The following is a 25,460-nucleotide window of genomic DNA, read 5'->3' as shown; positions in this document are numbered from 1 at the left end:
CACAATATGGAAGCACTGAGCCCGGGTGGTTCAGTCCATTAAGCATCTGCCTTCAGCTCAGGTCATGATCCCAGAGTCCAAGAATCCTGCCCCAGGAAAGGTTCCCTGCCCAGGGGGGAGCCTGCTTTTCCCTCTTCCTCTGCCTGCTGCTTCCCCTGCTTGTGCTTTCTCTCTCTCTCTCTGTCAAATAAATAAATAAAATCTTTAAAAAATGGAAGCACCAAGACTCTCAGTGCGTAATAAGCATTCATTAAGTACTAGTATCCTGTCTTCCTGTGAGCTTTAGTTTGTTGTTTAATTTGAACCCATCTTGCCATTTTTATTTCTTACCCTTCCCCAAAACAGACTCTTTCTCCTAACAGCTTGGTTGTCTCACAATTCCATGAACAGCATGCTATTCTTACCATGTACCTTTGCATTTAATGTGTTTGGGTTACTTCTTCAGTCAACATTTCCTTTTCTGAGAGTCCTATGACAATTACACTCCCAGAATTTCCCTTCCAGAGGGTGGGTCCCCAATCTCGTATTCACCCATCCTGTGTCATCACAATTTGGGGACCGAGTCCACCCTCCATCCATCATCTAAATCAATTATATCCTCTCTGAAGAATTTCATCAAGATAGTAATAGCCTCCAAGACCAAATCAATTACTAGTTGTTCTTGAAGCTAGAAATCATGCAGAATCAGGAGCCATGGAAGTCCCTGGGACTATCTGTGCTAATTAATACACAGGAGAGTCAGATTGCAGGCACTTGGAAGTAGAAAAAGAACCAAATGAGGAACCAAATGAGGACAGTGAGAACAAGAGTAGAGGGAGAAGAACAGAGAAGAGGGGACACAGCTACTTTCTTCCTAAGGGTTTTTAGTTGAACCCTTAGAAAATCTAGCAGTTCTTCATCTCCTTTGGTTCTACTGCCTACCACCTCAATTTTAATAAGTATGCTTTTAGTGAAGCAAACATGACAGGGTCTTGTCTTAGATACCTGATGAAGAATGTCCCTTCGATCTTCCCTGTATTAATTCCAAACCTTACCCATCTTTCAAGGCCCAGATTCTTTCTTGAATCACAGGAAATAAAAACACAATTCCACTTCACACAGATTATTCCTTCCCTGAATAGACCACACAGTCTGTGCCTTACAAGAAAGCCTAGATGGGATCAACTTCCATTTGTAATGGAATGACATTGATAGGCTATGAGTAATTAAATTGGAACCTTCTTTAGGGCAGAAGTTAACATTTCTCCAATACTTTTGGAATGCTTTCGGACCACTCAGTAGGCATTTGAGAAATATGTTAACTAAGTTGCTGAGTCTATGTTCCAAAAATATAACTGAAGCTCATTCAACTTAAATAATTAAGATATGTATTCTACATATTCTACAATTGAGAGCTAATAAAAATATTTAAATTAAGAAGAGGTCTCTAAAGAAATGTTATATACTGGAAAATGGAAGTCAATTTTGAAAAAAAATATTAAGCCTGTATACACTGCTTAAACATTTAGAGTTAAAGCACATGTGATAAGCACCAATTTCATGTTCAAAAGCCAGATGCAAGCTCATGGAAGAAGAATGCAAACAAAATATTGCTGTTGGTGTGTTATATCCCTTATACAAATATTCTTCTAGGAATAGAATAAATAAGATAGATGAAAATTTTAAGTAAAATTATACTCATGACTATTAAAAGGAGTTGTCTAGTGGGTAATACAATGCATCACAAATACACAGTCCTTGAGGATTTTCCAAATATAATTCATTAGAAAATAAAATGGATACAGTTATATTTTGAAAATTGTACTTGTTCTAGTTTTCACTAAAGCTTAATAACTAATCCCTCAAAAAGGAATTTTTAAAAGCCTGCCAATTCAACAAGCTCAATAGGAGCACAAGCATTTGCCTTGGCTGAAGAAAGTAAGTCTACAAATAGAGTAAAAATGGAAGGTAAAGAGTCATAAAAGAAATAGGATGCATATTAACATATCTCCACTTTTTTTTCCCTTCTCCCAAACCATTCCTTCTTTCCATTACTAAAGATGATGTATGTGCAAGGTGATCACTTTATAGACCTGCTCCCAATCCCAAGAAGCACACTGAACTAAGTATAAAAGAAATATCACTGAGAATAGAATATAACCTAGCAGATATTCACCATAAACTGGCTCTTCATTTTAACTAATCTCTGACTCCCTATTTGTCTGCCCCATTATTGTTTTACAGTATCTCAACTCACTGCTTGGGTATAGTTTACTCTGATATAGCACTAATGAGATAGGTCTTTGATCCATTGTTCTGGCATCAGGACTCAGCCTCTCAAGATATACTCCAGAAGGCAAACAAGGATGCAGAAACCAGTTAAATTCTATTCTGCTACACATATACATACAACTTCCCTCACTGCTGACTTGATTAAAACAGGTTGTTAAGGTGTGAGACACACCCTAAATTGAGATTTAAGGAGGGTTGGCCAACAATCAAGAATACTAATTTATTTAATTTTCCATAAATATTCTTTAGTTTCCAACCAGCCTACCATGTCACATTTCTCAAGTGATAAATACTACTCAAAGATTATGCATGTTTTCTTATATTCTATAGATACTATTTGAAATGGTTGACCTATAGTTTACTGGTTTTCCCATGTTAAAATTATTATGCTTCTGCTAAGACCTAGAAGTTTAAGACCTTGCATGGCCATTCTTTCATCTAGGCCTACAATTGTTTTCAGAGATAGACATACAAAAAAGAAAGATAAAATATTTGGATGTATATTCATACCATAAAATATGATCACAATGGTATCCAATGGATAGAAGTTGTAAGGAACATATTTTCCAAAAGTCAGTCCAGAGGTAATATTTGATCAATTCGATCTTCTCCAAATCCTCCAAAATAATCTTTCATGGAGTAAAGTCAAGGTTTCCCAATCAGTGGCACTATTATGCCTTTCTATTATTTCATATTTCAGGTCATCCACAATGTACTTCTTACCTCCTTTCTAACTTTGTCTTACTCTTCATTTCACATTCCAACAGATAGAAACCAACTAGGTTAAGAGATCCCCATTTCCTATTTCTTTGGCATTTAATCTTCATTCACTATGTTAAATGAAAATGGAGACCTGACTTGAGAACCTACCACACTTATAAAACCAGTTAACTCACATAAGCAAAACCTAATCTAGTATATTCTACAACACAATCAGAACTCTGTTTATTAGAGGCATTTATAAGAAATAACCTAACAAGATTTAAATCATTTTCCTAAAATGGTATAAGATAAGCACTCTACCCATATCGCCATTTGGAAACCTCCACTGCTAAAACTACTCACTGTGAAGGTTACATAGCTTCCACATTTATAAGTGGTTCTGTGACAATGCACCTTCAAGCTTCATCTTGCTTTCAGTGTGTAGAGTGCCAGTTCATAAACTGTTCTTTTATGTACACCAAATTGACTAAAATTATAACCTGATGTTTAGCACTATCCAACATGGTGAATCAACAGTTCAATGTATTTACAAAATCAATATGCTACAATCTGTTCCCTTTCTACACCCTAATAAAGAAGGAGCAGAAAGAGAAATTAAGAAGACAATCCAGGAACTGGCTCAGTCCATAGAGCATGTGAGTCTTGATCTTGGGGTTGTAAATTCAAGCCTCATTTGGGTGTAGAGCTTACTTAAAATAAAATATTAAAAAAAGAGAAAACAATCTCATTTATAATTCCACATTTAAATAGGAATAAATCCAAAGAGATGAAAGACCTGTACTCTAAAAACTATAAAACATTGGTGAAATAAATTGAAGACAACACAAAGAAATGGGAAGACATTCTATGCCCATGAATTGGAAGAACAAATATTAAGATATCTATATTACCCAAAGCAATAGACACATCTGACATAAAATACCAACACCATTTTTTTTTTTTCATAGAACTAGGACAGATAATCCTAAAATGTGTATGGTACCACAGAAGACCTGAAATAGTCCAAAGAAATCTTGCAAAACAAAAAGAAAGTTGGAATAATCACAATTCTGGACTTCAAGTTATATTGCAAAGCTGTAGGAATCAAGATAGTATTGTACTGACAAAAAAATGGACACAAAGACCAATAGAAGAGAATAGAAAATCCAGGAATGGGCCCAAAACTCAATGGCCAAGTAATCTTTGACAAAGAAAGAATAACCAATGGGAAAAAGACAGTGTCTTCAACAAGTGGTACTGGGAAAACGGATCAACTATATGCAAATAATGAAACTGGACTATTTTCCTTCACCATACACAAAAATAAACTCAAAATGGATGAAAGACTTGAATGTGAAACCTGAAGTCATAAAAATCCTAGAAGGGTGCCCAGGCAGAAATGTCTGACATTGGCTGTAGCAACATTTTTCTAGATATGTCTCTCACAGCAAAGAAAACAGAAACAAAAATAAACTTTGGGGATTACATCAAAATAGGAAGCTATACACAGGGAAGGAAATGACAAAACTAAATATGCAACCTATTGACTGAGAGAAGATATTTGTAAATGACCTATCCAATGAAGGGTTACTAATCAAAATATATAAAGAACTGATATAAATCAACACTCAAAATACAAATAATCTAGTTAAAAATGGGCAGAAGACGTGGACATTTTTCCAAAGATGACATGCAGATAGCCAACAGACACCTGAAAAGAGGTTCATCATCACTTATCAGAGAAATGCAAATCAAAATTACAATGAGATATCGCCTCATGCCAGAATGGCTAAAATCAACAACACAGGAAACAACAGGTGTTGGGGAGGATGTGGAGAAAAAGGAACCCTTGTGTACTGTTGGTGGGAATGCAAACTGGTGCAACCAATGTGGAAAACAGTATGGTGATTCCTTAAAAAGTTAAAAATAGAACGAGCCTACAATCCAGTAACTGTACTATTGATATTTACCAAAAAAATACAAAAACAGTAATTTAAAGTGATACATACATCCTGATATTTTTTTATAAAAATTATTTGAAAGAGAGAAAAACAGGAGCTGGGGGAGGGGCCAAGGGAGGGAAAGAAGCAAACTCCTTGCTGAGCAGGGAGCCTTACATGGGACTGGATCCTAGGACCAAGAGATCATGACCTGAGCTGAAGGTAGATGCTTAACTGACTGAGCCACCTGTGTGCCCCCATCCCAATGCTTATAGAAGCCTTATCAACAGTAGCCAAATTATAGAAAGAGCACAAGTGTCCATCCACAGATAAATGGATAAAGATGTGGTGTGTGTATACACACACACATGCACACACACACACACACACACAGGGATATTATTAAATCATAAAAAAGGAGGAAATCTTGCCATTTGTTCTTTAAAACTAACTTGAATTTGACACTACCTTCTAGCATTGTAGATTAAATAGCAATGTGATGAATTATCTCAAAGCCAGGGCAACCAGATAACTTGGAAACCAAGTGACACGTATAGGTCCAGCCAATATTTCAATAATGGTATTTAAAATTAACAGGATTCCTGGCCATGTCTTTCCACCACAGTATTTTGCCTAATAGAGGTCAACTGACTGATAGGCCTTCTAACAGAACTTAGCAATGGAATCAGAGGTTAATTAGCCTCACTTCTTCTTACAAAGGCTAAATGTTTTAAGAATTACCGCATTATCTTCTAGAGAGTATAAAAATACAAACAAAACATTACATCATCATCTGGGGAATAATGTTCTAATATTCATCTAATTGAAAGATTATCTTTGGAGTTTTAGCTTTTAAAATTTAACTACTGTGTAAGCATATTTATTAACAAGTAAAATATTATGTACTTGAACCCAAAACATTCAATGTGCTAAGGAGACTTTCACAGTTTTCAATACTGTTCATTTTCTTTCTCCATATAATTAAATTTTGAAAATATAATCTTAATAAAATCAGAATATAAGCTATCTCTGGTTCAGCAGCAGGAGGCTGTGCTAGAATTAACACTAGACTGGGACTTAAGAGACTTGGGTTTTAAATGGATTAGTCATTTAATGAACTATGTATGGATTTGTATAAAATGTAGCTCCCTCTCCCATCCCCAATTCAAAAAACAAGTAATATTTCAGAGGAATGTTTACTCATGAGGATCAACTAGAATTGTTTTGGGACTATGCTATATACAATATAAAATACTCAAATATAATGGATTTTTTTTAACCCATGTGGCTTTTTAAAGTAAGTAAATGGAGAAAACCCATGTATCATGATAGTGAAGGCAAGAAACTAAATCCTTCCATTTCCATTTGAACCTATAGTCCCTGTATATACAATCCACAAGTTTGAGAATAAGGTTAACTGAGATCATTTCAATGACTTTTAATCTAATAAATTAGGTCTGGATCATTTCTCTGGAATTCACTGAAAAGGACAAGATTAGTACAAAATGTCCTTTCACTTTGCCAATATGATGTGCAAAAGTTCAAAAGCTTCTAAACGCTATGCTCTATGGTAATACCTTAAAATGGTAAACTTCTTGAAGCAATTCTTCTTGAAGGAATTTGCATCCTCCAAAATCACTTAAGTCAACTGGAGCTTAGTGGATATTTCTTAAGGTGAGCACTAATGATGGAATCAAATGTATGATTTAATATCATATCTGACAAATCATAAGAAATATCTAGCCTAGCTAATATCATTTCTAAAGATTATTTATTTATTTATTTATTTATTCATGAGAGACACAGAGAGAGGCAGAGACACAGGCAGAGGGAGAAGCAGTCGCCATACAAAGATCCCAATGTGGGACGTGATCCCAGGATACCAGGGTCATGCCCCAAGCTGAAGGCAGATGCTCAACCACTGACCCACCCAGGCGCCCCTAACCTAGCTAATATCTTTATCTTCAGGTCCAGTGATGACATTTTAAAAGTTAGGTTCTCATAATGGAGGTGATTGCACACAAAGTAAGATTTCAAAAGATTATCCTCTTATCAGAGAATTTTCTAATACATTGAAATTGATTAGACCAGTGCTAAGTAAAGGCTCAAGAAGTTGAGATCCTTACCATTCTCACTAATCTGCTCACTACTGTTTTCCTGGGGAACTACCATAGTCCACTGTGATGTCAGAATGCAATGACAAGGATTATCAATCTTCATGTTCCATGTTTTAATTTATTAGAAGGGTTTATGCCTTCATCTCTGGAAAACAGGTTGAACCTCAATGCAACAGTGGGAGGGTTTTTTTCCCCCTTGAAACACATCAGGGCTGCCTCCAGATCAAGAACTCTATATATTCCCTCATTCTGACATAGCTAAAATTATCCCATTATCACTGATCATTTGGACACTCATAAAAAGAATGACGGCTAGGTCAGGAAAGACTACCTACTCTGTCTAGAAGTGTGACCTTATAATTCCATTAGCAATATCATCTCAGGGTAGTCTTCTATTATTTTTTCACTATTAGAAAAATAAAAACAGCTACATTATTCACTAGACTCAGGAAACATGAAGAAACCAAAATTTTCCATTAACTGACATTTCAAATGAGAACATCTTTGGTGTTTTGCCAGATCCATCCTACATCTTTGCCCTCAAAGATTTTCATACCCCCACTCTTTTTCCTTCCACCCCCTTTATCTTTGCTGGTTCCCAACTCCACTGTGGCTGTCATGCCTCCCTGAAGCCTGGAATGGTGCCTTGTTGCCATGGAAATAATCACTTTAAAAAACAATACAATACAATAAAGTAAGTAATAATGAGAGCTTTGGCAGCCAGATCTGTAGCCAAGAAAGGAAACTAGAGCCAGAAATAGAACTCAGTCTTACTGTCACTAACAACCACTCCCTTGATCAAGTCATTAGACCCTTCGACTCTTTTCCCTTATTCACTCTTTCGTATATGTACTCCTAGGTGATATCAGGCAACACCTAAGTAGAGAGGTGCAGATTGCTTGTGGCTGCAAAGAATAATTTACCACATTATATAATCAAATAATAACTATGGCAATTAGCATATGGACCTTTAAAAAATTACAGGGTATCATAGAACTGACAAGCTGTTCCATTAAAAAATCTGCATTTTCAGAGTTCTTGCCACCCAGAGGCTACTAAAATACATATAATAAAAATACAGAGATACACACATACCATAAAATGTTAGATTGGTATTTTCTATTTTACTTTCATCGCTTAATTTATGAGTAATCCCATATTAATTGTGGAGCACTGTGGAACTGAGTTAGGGTAAACATGCTCCTAAATTGACCATAATGTCATACTGTTGTTCAAATCATTTTTGTAGAGAAGATGAAGTTTTTGTAGGTCTTTAGAGGAAAGCATATGAGAGCTTTTCAAGCATAGAAAAGCACAAAGGAACATATGAACATATAAAATACAAACCACAAACTTTAAGCACTGCCCCGAGAATTTAGGAAATGTAGTGTTGTGGGCTGACAAAGTGTCTTAAAGGGGTCATTTACTCAAATATTTAAGCACATTTATGACTAGAGATGGGTTGTGGTGTGATTACAATGATAGCTATGACCTCCTTTGGGAACTGAAACATCCCTTCAGGAGTTTATAGTCCATTGGATATGGCAAATTACCAAATATAACTGCAGTTCATCATGATGAATGCCACACTGGCAATTTGGAGAAGCAGGAGTTACAGTTATTACACCTTTTTAAGTTAGCCATACCCAGATAGGCCAGTAGATCTACCCAAGGTCAAAGAGCTGGTTAAAAGTTAATACAAGTGGGAATGAAAAAGCATACGCAAATGTCCTCTTAGGTCCTTGTACTATTGGAAAGGATCTTGTATGAATAGCATGTTGAAGAAATGGAGCAGTGGGCAATATTTTAGTGAACGTTAGAAGATAACTAACTGGGAGACCAACATTGTAAGACTTAGAAATCCAAGAATGAAAACAAGCATCAAGTAAGGAAGGCTATGTTTAGAATAGAGGAGATGCCAGTTAAAACAAGGAAATGAGGCAAAAAGAAAAAAAAAAAAAAAGAAAAGAAAAGAAAAAGAAAAAAGGAAAGAAAATAAAAGAAATATAGTGAAGTATCACAGATGCACAATAGGTATAATTAGGGTATAAAATCTATGGATCAAGAGTATTTCGGGTAGAAGTGTTGCTTCTATAATACTCAGATAAGCAAGAGTAAAACTACCAATTCTAACCTGTCTTGTAAATGAAACATGATTTAAATTAGAATGGGAAGTGTGCTGTTGTTCTTTAATATTTATTGAACACCTACAGTGCTCTAACTACTCAAAACCTCATTGGAATGGTAATAAAAACAACAGGAATAGATGAAAAGGGTAAAAAAGAGAAATAATGGGGCAAGGTTGAGTGGAAAGGTAGGTAATATCAATCAGTTACAAGACATTTATTGGACCTCTATTACAAACATGTCTACAGGCATGTTGTTAGCCTCTCTGGGGAGTAGAAAAGAATTAAGTAGCCTAAAAGAGGGGTGCCTGGGTGGTTCAGTCAGTTAAGCGTCTGTCTTTAGCTCAGGTAGGTCATGATCCCAGGGTCCTGGGATCAAGCCCCATATTGGGCTCCCTGTTTATGGAGAGCCTGCTTCTCCCTCTCTTCCCTGATTATTCTCTCTTTCTTTCTCTCTCCTTCTCTAATAAATCAATAAAATCTTTTTAAAAATTCTAATGGCATTTTCCCTAAACATAGGGAAAAAAAATTCTAAAATTTGGATGGAATCACTAAAGACCCTAAATACCTAAAGTAATCTTGAGAAAGAAGAAAAAAGCTGGCAGCAACACACTTCCTGATTTCCCATTATAAAGCTATCGTAATCAAAAAAGTATGGTACTTCTATAAAAACAGACCAGTAAAACAAATCAAGAACCCTGAAATAAACCGACACATTAATAGTAAATTGACCCTTGACATAGGGGTCAAGAATACACAATGGGATAGTCTCTTCAATAAATGGTGTTGGGAAAACTAGACAACTACATGCAAAAGAATGAAACTGAACCACTATCTTCTACTATACACAAAAATTAGCTCAAAATGGGCAAAAACACTTACAGGTAGGACTTGAAACCATTCAACTCCTAGAAGGAAACATAGGTGCTAAGCATAAGGCTTGGCAATTATATATTTTTTAATTTGATATCAAAAGCAAAGGTAAAACGCCTGGGTGGATCAGTCAGTTAAGCATCCAACTCTTGATTTCAGCTTAGGTCATGATCTCTGGTTCATGAGATCAAGCCCCAGATTGGGCTCCAGTCTCAGAAAGAAGTCTGCTTGAGATTCTCTCTCCCTCTGCTCCCCCCCACACACTGCTGCTCACTCTATCAATCAATCAATCAAATCTTAAAAAAACAAAAAAAGGCAAAGGCAACACAGCAAAAAACAAATGGGACCACATGAAACTGAATAGCTCCTATGAAGCAAAGGAAACAATGAACAAAAAAGGCAACCTACCAAATGGGAGAAAATATTTTGCAAATCATATCTGACAAGGGGCTGGTATCCACAATATATAAAGAACTACCACAACCCGAGGATTGAAAAGAATCTGACTTAAAAATGGACAGAAGGCCTGGGTCCCATCTCACCCTCTCCCACTCATACCCCTAAGAGATTTTGATTCAATTGTTCTGGCGTGTGGGTCCAGGTGTTCTTTCGTGTATAGCCAACTTGAGAACCACTCTTCTAGATGACAAGTGAGTAGCACTGGCTGCTGGGAAAAATGAGAAGGAGCCACAGCTGGAAAAGGCATATGAGTGAGGCAGACAAAGTTTGGGTCCCTGATGATGTCACAAAGCCCCTACTCCAACCTGAACCATCATCCTTAGAATTTCTTTTCTTTTACATAAGAGAGGCAAATTTCAGCCTTAAGAAAAAAAAAAAGAGCAGTAGATGTTTTTTCAAGGACAACATACAGATGACCAACAGGTACAAAAAAAGATGTTCAACATCACTTATCAGGGAAACGCAAATCAAAACTACAATGAACTATCACGTCACACTTGTTGGAATGGCTATTATCGAAAATATGAGAAAAAAACAAATGTTGGCAAAGAAGTGGAGGAAAGGGAATCCTTGTGCACTGTTGGTGGGAATGTAAATTGAAGCAGCCTTTGTGGAAAACGCATGGAGATTTCTCAAAAAATTAAAAAGAGCTACCATATAATCCAGTAATTCCAGTTCAAGGTATTTATTTGAAGAAAACAAAGCAATAACTCAAAAAGACATGCACTACAATGTTCACTGTTGCATTATTTATAACAGCCAAGATATGTAAACAATTCTTGTGTCCATCAATGGATGAGTAATAAAGGTGAATATACACACACAGAGAAATATTATTTAGTCATAAAAAAGAATAAAATCTAGCTATCTGCAACATGTATGGACCTTGAGGGCATTATGCTAAGTGAAATAAGACAAAAACTAAATACTATATGATCTCTTATATATGGGTTATATGAACATATATAATAGGACCTCATAGATACAGAGAACAGATCAATGGTTATCAGATGTGGGGGGTAGAGGGTGGGAGAAAGGCTGAATGGGTTTTTAGCATTTAAGGTAAATTGAAAAAAAGTTACTGAAAATAACTGATGGAAATTTCCTAAGTGGAAATTTTAATTTAAAATATTATACCAAAAAATAATAATAAAATGAAATATTATATCATTTCTTCCACAGCACATTTCTCTGACCTTGAATGAAAACAATGTATGACTGTTTTTAAAATAAAATTTTAGGGGTGCCTGAATGGCTTAGTTGGTTAAGTATCTGACTCTTGATATTGATCAGCTCAGGTCACGAGCTCAGGGTCATGAGATCAAACCCTCCTTAGTCTCCATGCTGGGCATGGAGTCTGTTTAAGATTCTCTCCCTTTGCCTCTCCCCACTCCTGCTCACACATGCACATTCCCTTTCTAAAATAATAATAAAGTAAAATAAAATTTTAGAGCAAGGAAGAAATGAAGAACAGGGCTAATTTTCAGAAGATAAAACTGAATTTCTGACAAATTAAATTAGATGTTCAAGATCACACAGCTATTCAGTGCCAAAATTTTAACTAGCACTCAGGACTTCAACTCTCTCAAGCTCTTTCTACCACATCTCACTGTCATTTTTCTGTGTCACTTTTTTGAGTTCTACTTCTTACCTTGAGATTTGTGTTTTATATTACATCATATCTAGTTCTTATTACAACCAGGTGTAAAGAAGGCCTCCTGAATGCCAAATCCATACAAGTTTTGATTTGCACTTAAAGAAGTTTGGGGAAAGTAATTTTTTTCTTGCTGATAGGATATCTGATGCTAATAAAGACTTTACTTAGGAAAAGCAGGGTTACCTTGTCATCTGTAGTTCACTACTTCATTACACCTCCCTATTCTGTTTCACTATCTTCTCTGTCTTTGCCCATCCCTGGCATGGTATGTATCACAGTTCTGTTCTTGAATTACATGCTCTCACCAGGCAATCTCATCCTTTCCCATCATCCCCATGGCTCCAACCACTGCCTCCTCACTGAAGACTCCTATAGGGTTATATGTGCAGATCAAGGACTTTCTCCTGGACTCCAAAATTGCATACCCATATACTCTTATACATCTCCAAATTGAATGTTCCATGGATACATGTCCAAAATGGAAGCCTTTTTCTTCCTCTCAAAATCTTCTTCAGTCATTAGCTCCACTATCTCCTGATCAGAAATTTTGAAATCATTCTCCTTCTCTATACCTTATTTTACTATGTCTTCTCTCTTAATGGTTCTTTAGTATTGCTCTTACCCTAATATACAACTTCATGTCTCTCAAAAGATTGCAAAGATCTCTGAACTTTTCTTGATGTTTATAGCTAGTCTCCAATCTACCTTCCATGCTGTGTACCCCTATACTTCCCACTTAGGCACTCAAACCCTATAGAAAAAGGCCCGATCTTCCAAGCTTGGCACAAGAGACCCATTACCTGGTTCTTTCCTTACTTAGACTCCCCAGTTTCTTCTCTTCGTTCTCATCTTTCTGATAACAGCATAATAGACAGTAACAGATTGGAGACAAGGCCAAGACAGCTCTTTCCTATGAGCAGCAGACAGCACAATGCTGATTTAAACATTAGAAACTTTTAAGAACATGACAGGATATTTCAGAGTGGATAGCAGAGAGTGATAGCTAGCAAATATCACAGGAATGGTGCCTGAATCAGAGCCCAGGGATAAGTATATTTATTAATCCCAGGAATAACTGACACTGATAAAGATCTTTGGAGAAGACTTGAGATAATTGTAAATTGCCTACTGCAGAAATATTTCATGGATCTAAGGACAACGAATCTGAGGGCCATTTAGCTTTTAAGAGATATGACTGGGATTTAAATCCTGATGTCCTAACTCTACAAACCATTCTGCTTCCTTTAAGAATATTTAAGTGTATCCTGAAAGTTTAACTCTGAAAATTTATTTCTGAAATATTCTTCCATAGATTGTTCTTATTATCCAGTGTAAAGTAAAATCTTAATGCAGAAATTCTCAAAACCATAATGTGGGATTTCTGCAAAGTAGTTACCTTAAACTCTTCTGTTTCAGTAAAATTGAGTGAAAGTTATACTTTACTTACAGCCAAAGACATTTTAACCAATAAATTATTTAACATATTTTAAATTATTTCATACAAAAATAGAATATTTTGAATATTTCATACATATCCATATAGATCTCCTGGAACTTAAATAAAAATTTGAAAAAATAGATCTCAAAAACGCATCAAAAAAGCCAATTGTACCACAATAAGGTATCACCTCACACTCACCAGAATGGCTACCATAAAACACACACACACACATACACACACACACACAGAATATAAGCATTGACAAGGATGTAGAGAAACTGGAACATTTGTACACCATATCTTAAGATATTTCTACACCCATGCTCATAGCTGCATTATTCACAACAGTGAAAAGGTGGAAGAACTCCAAGTACCTATCAACGGATGACAAAATGTGATATGTACAAACAATAGAGTATTTAGTGTTAAACTAGAAGGAAATTCTGACACATGCTACAACACAGAGGAACCTTAAGTTACAAAGTGAAATAAGCCAATCACAAAGGTACAAATACTATATGATCCCACTTACTTAAGTCAGTTGGAGTAATCAAGTTCATAGAAACAGAAAATACAATGGCAGTTAGAAGGGCTGGGGGTTGGGGGGAGAAGGAAATGGGGAGTTGTTTAATGGGTACAAAGTTTGTTTTGCAAGATGAAAAATTCCTGGGAGATTGAATAATTGAAAGTACTTAACACTACTGTACTATACACATGAAAATGGTTATGATATGGGGCACCTGGCTGGTTCAGTCAGTAGAGTTTGGGACTCTTAAATCTCAGGGTTTTAAGTTTAAGCCTCATATTGGATGTAGAGATTACTTTACAAAACTTTTCTTAATCTTTAATTTTTTTTAAAAAAGGGTTATGATGGTAAGTTTCAGGTTATATGTATTTTGCTATGTTTTTTAAAAGCAACTGAATGGTGATAGTAAAAAAGATTAATAGTAGTTTTCTATTGCTGGTTGAATTAAATGATTATTTTCATGTATTCTTGTGGATTATCCAAAGTTATTACAAAGGGATATTTATCTTTTACAATCAAAACAGAGGCTATTAAAACTAACAAGCCCAGACCATCTAATATATGCAAATTAAGTTTCTTCAACATGCCTTCAGATCAACTGAATTATGACATATACTCTATGTCATGAGTCTGCTGATAGCAGTGACTATCCACTAAGATGCACAATTACCACAACTTGTAATTAACAATGCATAATTTAAACACTACTGGTGAATAGTAGTAGTATTTAATCTAGAAGTCTATTTCTTTCATGTTTTTAGATACTTCTACAAGATTAATTCAATTTTACTTACCTACTAGAACCCCATCGACACATAAACACAATATTAGTTACTACGGTGAACACAGGGATAAATCAGCAGAGCTTGAGGAGGTTGTTACAGATTATATTATTCTTTAGAATATTCTTTAGAATATTCTTTTTCCTTATGGATCAAACAGACTTCACACCATTTTGGTCAATGAATTGTGAGAATCAGTGCCCCCCACTTTTTTTTACAATAAACTATTCTTTTTGAGCAGTTTTAGGTTCACAGCAAAATAGAGAGGGTACAGAGATTTCCCACAAACTCCTTGCCCCCACAAATGCATGGCTTCCCCTATTATCAACGTCATCCACCGGAGTGGTACACTTGTTAGAGTTCACAGACTGGCAATGACACGTCATTAGCACCCAGAGTCCATATTTTACATGTGGGTTCATTCTCAATGTTGCACATTGTATGGGTTTTGACAGATGTATAATGAGTTGTAACTGCCATCATGGTATCATACAGAATAGTTTCACTGCCCTAAAACTTCTGTGTGCTACCTATTCATCTCTCTTTCCCTCCTAACTCCTGGCAATCACTAATTTTTTTTTCTATCTTCATAATTTTTCCCTTTCCAGAACATTATATAGCAGGAATAATAAAGTATGTACCTTTATCAGAATAGCCTTTTTCATTTAGTAATATGCATGTAAGCACCTTCCATGCCTTTTCATATCTTGATAGTTCATTCCTTCTTTATTATTAATATTTCATTGTCTGGACATACTATAATTTACCTATACACACCTACTAAAGGACATCTTGTTTGTTTCCACATTTTGGCAATTGGGAATAAAGCTCCCCCAAACCTCAGGTGCAGGTATGTATGCTCCTTCTGAGCACATCTACAAGACCTCTCACATAGTATGTTCAAGTCTTTTTTCTCTGACCTTTAAGTGCTCCACAGTGGGCCAGTTCCATTAGCCCGCATACATCCAGGCACAGGGAAGCTGGATGCAGGACTGCACAGTCCAGAATACACACATCATTAGCAACATCGGTTGCCTCAACCCAATTCAGCCTGATAGAGTTGATCAAGTTTTTGTACAAGTTTGTTCTAAACTGGATATACATCATCTTCAAGGAGACTTTCTCTATTCCACAAAACTAAGTATCTCCTAGAAAAGACTGTTCCTCCTGTGATCATTTTCTAAAATGCAGGCACTCCCCTCCCCGCCCTCAAGAACACTGAGCAAGAGATGTCTCTAGGGAAATTTACCGAGGTTATTTTCCCCATCTTTTCATTCAAGAAAAATGACAGAGTCTAGTTGCTAAGGACTTGCTCAGAAAATTTGCTTTTTTCATCATACTTTTGTCTTTAGCCAACTTGAACCACCATTTTACATTTTGAGGGTCTCGATTCCTTGTGCAATTAAGAGCTTTATTTATCCATTACACCATTCTCTAGAGTTCCTGTTGGTTGTTTCCTTGCAATTTTGAATGATGAGGGATGTTGGTCCCAACAAACAGCAGGTTGCCATCAATTAGATGATGACTTCTATGGCCCTAACTGATGAAAAGCACCTTAGCTTGAAGGTAATTGACCAAACAACCATGTAGCCAAAAATAGCCCCTTTGAATTATGGCTTGCAACTTAAATTAACTACTCCTTCCCCACAGCAGCAACCTTCAGAGTTGCTGAAGTAGAAATAGTAACCTTTATGTTGTTTAACAGTGAAGCAGAGCTATACCCTTTGTTAAAGTATGCACCCAGAAACAGATCTCAGGCTGATCAATCATCTTGCTGGGGCTGAAGGAGTTTCTCAACATTCCAGACAGTAGTTTACAGAAATGGAGAAGCAGTCTGACCTTGATCCTGCCACATGTGTGTGTTGCTTTAATACCAGGCCCTCTTTAAATGGATCTAAAAAAAAAAAAAAAAATCTTACCCAGCAATTGAGACTGAGGTAGTTGGTTTTATCACTATTACTTATTTGTTGTGGTGGAGTTTAGGTTACAAACCCTTAGAAACTGATTGCTTCAGAAGGAGAGATTCATCAGGGGATTGGTTTCTCAATATAGATCATTTACTAGATTATCATTTATTCTGAGACTACAGCCAAGCTTCAGATGCTCCAGGAAGAAAAAGAACTTGGCTGCATATCATATTACACTTAAAATGCCTTCCTGAGGACAACTAATAAAAGAGACTGCTGATGTCTTATCTTGGCGGATCAACCTGCTTAAGTTTTAAAGGCTAAGATACGAAATTTTATGATCTACTGAGCTCTTTAAAATAACTGTATAGTTGAAAGTGATCTTACCCAGACCCATGGATTTAAATATCTTTACATTTTATGATTCCCACATTTTTATCCCCAGGCCAAGTCTCATTTCTGAGATTCAGCTGCACATTTCAAACTGCCAATCTGCCATCTTAGGCATTTGAAAAATGTTTCAAACTTAGAACAGCCTTCATCTACTCCCTACCCCAAGCTTCTCCCTCTTCCAATAGGGCACCAGGAGGCAACTGGTCAAACATCAGTTGCCCTTTGTCCCTCTCCTTCAGTTGAAGAACGTACTCTTTGGGATCCATTTTTAGCAAGTCATCCACTCAATCCCCTGAATGCATGAAGTCTTGATTTACTTTTCTCAATATTCTCTGCTACAACCTTGAACTAGGCTTCTATCACCTTTAATTGTAGCCGTCCCCCAAATGATTGTTAAACTCCTAGGAGATGGGGTTTCCTTGAAGTAACAAGAAAAATCTTAGAACAAGAATGAGATCATCATATTCATTGTTCAACAATTTTGTTGTGTGCTCTTTGCACTTAAAATTCTAAGTCCTTACTGTGATCTTTGAAAACTGTATCTAGTCCCTTGTTTTATTTCCATAGCTAGCCTCTTATCTGATTTCATGTCCCACTCTCACTATATTTCAGCCACAGCAATCTTTTTGCTCTGTTTCCTGAGCATGCCCATTTTTCCTACCCACAGCGTTTGCACACATTTGCACATAGCTAGAATGTACTATAGCTCCCATTTATCCTTTGGTTGCTTCTTTATCACTCAGGTCCCATCTCACATGTTATTTCCTTAAAGAGGCCACCCTTACTCCCTGTGCATCCTCCCCATTTAAACTAGTATCCCCTCTTATTCTGTTTCTCCATCTATAGCTTGTTTACTTGAGGATCCCATTTTTACTGACATTTTTGTCTCTATTGGGTTTTGGCTCTCCTGCCAGCTCCTGAACTCTGGAAGCACAAGGTTTCACTTGCTCTACAGTCCCATCCCCTAGTATAAATAAGTACATAGGAGATATTCAATAAATACTGACTGAACTTAAAAGTAGCTATACTGCGGAGTGTAGTAATGGGACAAAAAGGAGTGAATTTCTTTGTGTATGCAGAAAAAGGAGAAAGCCATAGTAAGGCGCACTGAGCCTCATAGGCTTCAGGAAGTAAGGCGCACTGAGCCTCATAGGCTTCAGGAAGTATCCATTTACTAGAGGACATGGATTTTGCTGTTAACAGATTTTTGAAATTCTAGGAAGTAGCAATTATCACACGTGCACCATTCTTCCATCAGGAGGAAACAAGGAGCTATTGAAAGTGTGAGAATTGAACTTTCATTTCCTCCTTCACTACTTCATTGGCATTTTGAAAAGAACTTGCTTCAGTCTAAGCATAACATCTAAACTAAACACAAAAAGACACACTTGTACATGGAAAGATTTTCTCAAAGCATTAAGGAAAAAAAATCTCCAAAACAGAAGGTCCCAAATCTCTGGCCTCCATTGCTTTTTCAAAGTAGTTAGTTATTAATGAAAATGGAGCTCCTAAATGAAAGCTTCAGTTTTATTGTTAAAATATCCCTTCTTTGTAATTTAAATTCCTCTCCCAGTGAATCAAATTGTTTTAAGCAGGTGAGAACAAAGTCTATTTTTGGCAATCAAGATTGATGATGAGAGAAATTATTAAGGTTCTGATGTCAACACTGACATTTTAAGAGTTCTTTTATCATAAAGGATTTCATAAACCAATTTATAGGGATTTCAGCTCTCATTTGGTAATGATTGTCCTGAGGTACACATGAGGAATACCTTCTTTCGGCCCAGCTATGCTGAAAATAAGCCATCAGTGCAAATAAAATCTTCCTCAGAATAGTGAGAATAGTATTCAATAATGTCAAAAAAGGAAGAGTCTTACTTACAGAGAAACACCAATGTTAATTTCCCAGTTTCCGATTTTCAGTCTTTCATTCGAGTTTTATATTTAACTTTGAAGTGTTCCAACACAAAACACATGTTGTAAGAAAGATAGCATATTGCATTTGGAATTTCCTATTGAGCTTATATTCTTCCCCTCTCGACATAGGAAATATGGAAGAGGAGAAGATGAAATTTCAAATGAGCACTAACTTATTTAATCTTACTTTTTTTTCTTTTTATATTCCTGTGATGGTCTCAAAAAAAAAAAATTAGTGAGGCAAGTATTGCAGTCTCCTGGGTCAAAATCAATCAAGATAAACACATTTGAAATAGAGTAGCAAGTTTAAAATAAGATTACAATCTTTGTCTCATTTTAAAGACTCTTATTTTTATACTGTCTTGTCTCAGTGAGAGAACTCAGGGCATGAGCTCTAACTGGATGAGGAAGATTCCTTAACCTACTAATTCTAATGGGCATAAAATAGGTATCCTATAAATATCTGCTGTTAATTAAAGAGTAAGGATGGAGACAGATGCAGGAAAGATTAAAAGGTGAATTACTCTGGTAAATGTAGAGAAATACAATGCATAGTCCGAGGGCAAAGTGGCATTTTTTACAACCTAATGATTTTTTAATACCCTACAAGTTTATAACAAACTGCTTAAGTCAATACTCATTGAATTATAAACCTCCCAATTTGTAGGAAAGCAAGGATGCTTTACAGCTTCTCTTGAATACCAAAAAGGAATTATAAAAAACCACTCATAGTCAATAATAGCACAGCTAACACTGAATGTGCTGAGTTGGAATTAACACAATGGAATTAACACAATGTTTCTAAACCCTAGGATAAAGACAAATTCAGCATCACTTGCACTTTGACCCCAGACCTTCAGAAAAGTGACAGACTACACACGTCAGACTCAGGGCTTTTTCTACTCCAGAAACAGGAATCCTATGAAACAGATATACTGAGTGCTGTCCTGAGTTTAACTAAGAATAAGAGTCCCACTCAATAATTCTTAGGCACAGGGAGGAGCTAGAGTGATTGGTCGTAAATAGATGAAACATGATAAGTTAGTCTGGAATAGAGGATTTTGCCTCAGTTACTCCTATGAAAAAATATAATTTTAAAACTGGATTCCAAATATAAGGAAAAACAGGAGAGCAAACTGAACTTCCATAACACAAAGTCCATTTTCCAGAGACACAGAGATGATGCCATCTGAAGACTCATTTCCTTCACTTTGTAAAAGAGACTATGAATGTGGAATTCTATTGTCCCCTCAAGGGCAGGGATCTTCCTAATGGTGAGGACCAAGCATTTCTCCAAAGTCTCAAAATTAAGGGGAGTGAGTTGTTCTTAATAATTATGTTATTCTGAGGTCCAAGATCTAGTAAAGAAAAGCCTTTACCAAGAACCAAAGAACAAGGTAGGTTTTCCATTCCACGTGGAGCTGACAGTACCATTGGTACGTGAGGTAGGTGAGGAGGGCCAATGGGCTGGAGGCCAGGGTTTGTGGTTCAGTCAACTAAGAGGCCCTGCCTAGGTTTTGCTCATTGTTTCCAAAACTTCTATTGCAAGAAGATTTGCAGAAGTGCTGATTTGCTCCCTGAATCCTTTAGAATGTCATCTGTGCAATACTTCAAAGGGGGGAAAGAACGAAAGTAAGGGGGAAAGCTGCCATTGAATTTAGAGCCAAACGATACCAATATGGTCTCCGGAGCCAAACACAACCAAGTTCAAATCCTATTCCTACTAACTAGCCGTGTAACCAAAGCAGGTCACCTAAACTTGGAGTCTCTGCATTGGCCCATCAAGTGGGGATGGTAAAGTATTCCACCTTAGGGTACTTGTGAGAAGGAAATCAATCACTTCACGTGCTTTGGGTAATACCTAGTGGATAACTGGGTCTAACAGGTTGTTGTCATCATTAGCAGTAGTTTCCTGCATAACCATGATTTATAAGTCATCAGAAGGCTAGATTTCCTCAGTTTCATGAGAGTGATATCAATTTGTTGCAGTTGCTTAATGTGAAAGTGAGAGTGAGAGCTTATCCTAAAACAGATCATTTTATATTGCAAAAGTCTATGTAATATTTAAAAACTTGATTTCCTTCTCTGTACTTAGAAACCACACTTTACTTCCATCATAGTACTTCTTGGGTCCTACATTTACCTTCCTTGAACAGACAACATTCACTTGAAATTATCCACATCCATTTATTGTAAAGGAATAGGTTAAAGTCCCCAAATACTTTTTCTCAAATACATTGCTCTTGATTACACTTCCAGGAGTACCAAGTCCTTTTTCCCCTAAGTAGCACATCACAAATCCTACAGCTTTTTAAAAAAGATTTATTTAAGAGAGAGAGAGAGAAGAGCGAGTTGAGTGAGCAGGGGTTGTGGCAGAGGGAAAAAGAGACAAGGAGACTCCCCACTAGCAAGGAGCCCCCATGAGGGGCTCAATCCCAGCACCCAGAAATCACATCCTGAGCGGAAATCAAAAGTCAAGACACTTCACTGACTGAGCCACCCAGGCACCCCCAACCCACAGCTTTTAGTGCGGTAAAACTGTCACAGATCTGGAATTATTAGTACCAAAATTAGTAAATTTTCACCTATTATTTTTGTATTTAACAGAATGTTAGGATGCAAATGGATAAACCAACTGGTAGTTGTAGTTCAATCCTATCCCATTTTAGGAGCCAATGGTATTTAAAAATCTAAGCAGCTCAAGGTAAAGATTTTCTTTTTTTCTTTTTTTTTTTTTTTTTTATTTATGATAGTCACAGAGAGAGAAAAAGAGGCAGAGACAGAAGCAGGCTCCATGCACCGGGAGCCCGACGTGGGATTCGATCCCGGGTCTCCAGGATCGCGCCCTAGGCCAAAGGCAGGCGCCAAACCGCTGCGCCACCCAGGGATCCCAAGATTTTCTTAATGCTACTTTTTTTCAGGACATAGTTATCTGGCCATTAAGCTGGGTTTATGAGTAGATAAATCTGTTTTATAGATCATTCATCAATATTACTCTAATTTAGTGGGTGCTTTTATTTTTAAGGTGTAGTCACGCCCTAATGCATAAATTCTCAACAGAGAATGGAACATATGATATCAGTTAGGGTGTATGTACTAAAATGTGCATTGTTTCTGCCATATGTACTTCTTAGAAATATCAGTGTATGTTTAATAGTAATTTCATGCCAAAAAAATAGTTATAAATCCTTACTATGTGTTCAGAACCATGGGGCATATTAAATCACATTGGGAGGTAAGGTATACTCATGTAAAGCCAGCAGTGGAAAAAGATCAGCATATGTTTAAGAATGAAACAAACACATTGAGTGGTGTTAAAAACAAGCAAAAGGCCAAAAATTGTCATTGCTTTGCCAACCCCCATATCACCAAATCAAGACTTAACTGAATTATAGTTTCTGGCTCTCCCAGAATCAGAATCTTTTTTTTTTTAATAAATTTATTTTTTATTGGTGTTCAATTTACCAACATACAGAATAACACCCAGTGCTCATCCCGTCAAGTGCCCCCCTCAGTGCTCGTCACCCATTCACCCCCACCCCCCGCCCTCCTCCCCTTCCACCACCCCTAGTTCCTTTCCCAGAGTTAGGAGTCTCTCTTGTTCTGTCTCCCTTTCTGATATTTCCCACACATTTCTTCTCCCTTCCCTTATATTCCCTTTCACTATTATTTATATTCCCCAAATGAATGAGAACATACAATGTTTGTCCTTCTCTGACTGACTTACTTCACTCAGCATAATACCCTCCAGTTCCATCCACGTTGAAGCAAATGGTGGGTATTTGTCATTTCTAAAGGCTGAGTAATATTCCATTGTATACATAAACCACGTCTTCTTTATCCACAGAATCAGAATCTTAAAACAATCAGGAATTGCCTGATTAGCACTAGTGAGGAAATGTGTGTGACCGACCCTAGCCAAACCCTAAAGGAAAGTAATTTTGTGAAAACCAACCTGTATCTTTGCCTGGTGTAACCTCCTCATTCCTGTTCCCTTCAACCTATAAAAGTCTCTTGTTTTGTACAGCTCCTCAGAGCTCCTTCCTGCCTGTTAGATTGGATGTGCCCAATTCTTGAGTCATTGAATAAAACCAATGAGATTTCAAAAGTTCAGAATAAAGACCAAATATATATTTCTGATTATATTGCAGGCCCGTCGGTTTTTCTACAGGAATACAGAAAAAAAAAGACTTTAATAAAGCAATTTTTTTCATTAATAGAAATATTACTTTTCACATTTTCAATTATCTTAAATGTTAAAGCCAAATAGAGTTGAAAGGGGAAACTGCATTTATGTTCAGTAGATATGCTGTCGATACATTAACCTGAAATTAGAGATGCCTGGCCCCTCTCTATCCTGGACAAATTATTTACCAACTCTGAAATGTGTATTATCTGAACAGCTATTGCAGAAAATGTTTTGAAACTGATGGAGGATGATTATGGGGATGAAAGTTGAAAGCATTATTGCTGCTACTAAAAGATAAACATAGGAACCACTTCACAAACACTGGAAATTGGTAAATTGAGAGCAACTGTTATTCCTTTGCTTTCATCTATGTCACTTAAATCAATTTTTTGTGTCCATTAGGCCAGGGATAAATCACTAATCTCCAAATGGGGAAAAAGTTTTAGAGGTTAGTCATCGAAGACAAGCCAGGCTATTCTACATCAAATATGACCTATTGTAAAGATCTTCAAGGAAGAGGATTTCAAAACATCTTTTTGGTAACTTGTTTCAATGTCAAATTATTAATAAAGAAAGAATCTAGTTCTATTTTTTAAACTTACATTTTCTGCATCGCTAATAAATTTGATCTTTGGATACCAGCATGAAATTCTAAATGTAACAGGAACAAATGAAGTGACCAGTTTTAAGCATCATTTATATGTGTGTACCTTAGATTAATTATATGAGACACACAAAATACTGTAAAATGAGTATTATCCCAACTTACAGGTGATGAAACAGGGTCAGAAAGCTATTTGTCCAAAGTTAAATGGCTAATGCATTGAGAAACAAAAATGTAAACATAATAACGGATGTTGAATGTTTTGTTTGTTTGCTTTTCTCTATGCCATGATGTTTAGGAAAGTTTTATCCACATCTTTTCTCAGAAATTCTTTGTTGAGGTTGTTGGTAGTCAGCACTCTGACTCAGCGCAATTAATCCCAAAGCATGGGATGCTTCACTTATTTTCTTTCAAAGTATAGGTGAAAAGGTAGGCTTCATTAAGAGACAGGTGGAAAAGCAAGTAGGCCTAGAAAGAGCCAGCTATGGGAGAGGGGGAAAAAAGGAAAGAGGGAGAAACCTTCAGGTTGTGTGTTGCTAATGCACCTATTCTGTAAGTGCCCTGTATTTCCCAAGACCTGCATTTTCTCCTTCCATGCCTAATTGTGTGCATAAGCACAGCCTCATTATTTTGCATTCTTAAGTAGTGACTTGATTTGGGCAGGAAGCTAGATATGTCCAGTCTCTGAGTGGCCCTCAGAGAATCAATACCAAAGCCCTAACTTTGGAAAGGCACTGGGATGCCAATAAATATAGGACCTGTCCCATGGAGGGAGCAGGTGTAGCTTTTGGGACTAAAGATCATCAGAGATCTTGACAAGATGTTTAATAGGTGCCTGATGGGTTTGATTTTAGCGGGAGACAAGCTGGCCTGGATTATTTGGTAAAATCATGCAAGTTTTGCCCTATGTGTATCACAAAGGACAATTCTCCTGCTGCTGTTCTGCAAAGAGAAAGGATGGGCAGAGCTTTCGAACCTGCTGCTACAGCATCTGCTAGTCACGAGTGATGGCCATGTGCTTCCGAGAGGTTGAACCAGAGCGGCATTGATTCAAATCAACAGAAGTAAAGGGTGAGGCCAGCCCTTCCTGTGTCACAGGCTTACCTCCCTGTAAGCAACACTAGTGGGAGCGGTTTTAGGTTGGGAATATAGAAAGGAGGTGGAGTTGGACTACCTCCTAGGGCTCGCAAACTACACTGTAGAGCAGGGGGTTCTCAGGCTTTAGCATGCATAAGACCCACACACTGCCAGGCCTGCTCCCCTACCTGGAGATTCTGATTCAGTAAATCTGGGGTGCAGCCGGAACATTCTTGACAAGCTCCAATGTGTCCTGATCCTGCTGATTAGCAAGAAAACACTTGCAGAACCAATTCCATAGACCAATCCACCCTGGCTTCAAAGTTTTAAAGATTTCCTTTCCCCTACCTCCAGCTACCTCCTCCTACCAACTTTACTATTCACGAAAACACCAGATGTCCTTTTTCCCACCGTCTACAAGTTAACTCTGCTCTTGAGTAACTGAAAGTGGCTAAATCTTCTAACTTACTTTGAAGACT

The 25,460-nt window shown here is 36.9% G+C and overlaps 1 protein-coding gene across 6 annotated transcripts in view; it reads right to left on the bottom strand.

Annotated features, from left to right (window-relative positions):
• DLGAP1 (DLG associated protein 1) overlaps positions 1–25,460 on the bottom strand; it is an 874,662-nt gene that overhangs the window by 790,660 nt on the left and 58,542 nt on the right. Inside the window, exons 1-2 of one of the 6 annotated variants that reach the window (XM_072828887.1) lie at positions 10,588–10,733; positions 6,491–6,594 (exon numbers count right to left, since the gene is read on the bottom strand). The exons of 4 other annotated variants lie outside the window; for them this stretch is intronic. The gene's annotated coding sequence lies outside the window, so the exon portion shown is untranslated. Of the gene's footprint in view, positions 1–6,490; positions 6,595–10,587; positions 10,743–25,460 lie in introns of those variants that run through there. One more of the 6 variants, XM_072828885.1, reaches the window with a different exon arrangement.

Source organism: Canis lupus, chromosome 6 (assembly GCF_048164855.1).
Source record: "Canis lupus baileyi chromosome 6, mCanLup2.hap1, whole genome shotgun sequence".
Taxonomy (NCBI): domain Eukaryota; kingdom Metazoa; phylum Chordata; class Mammalia; order Carnivora; family Canidae; genus Canis; species Canis lupus.
This window is presented reverse-complemented; position numbering and strand designations above follow the sequence as displayed.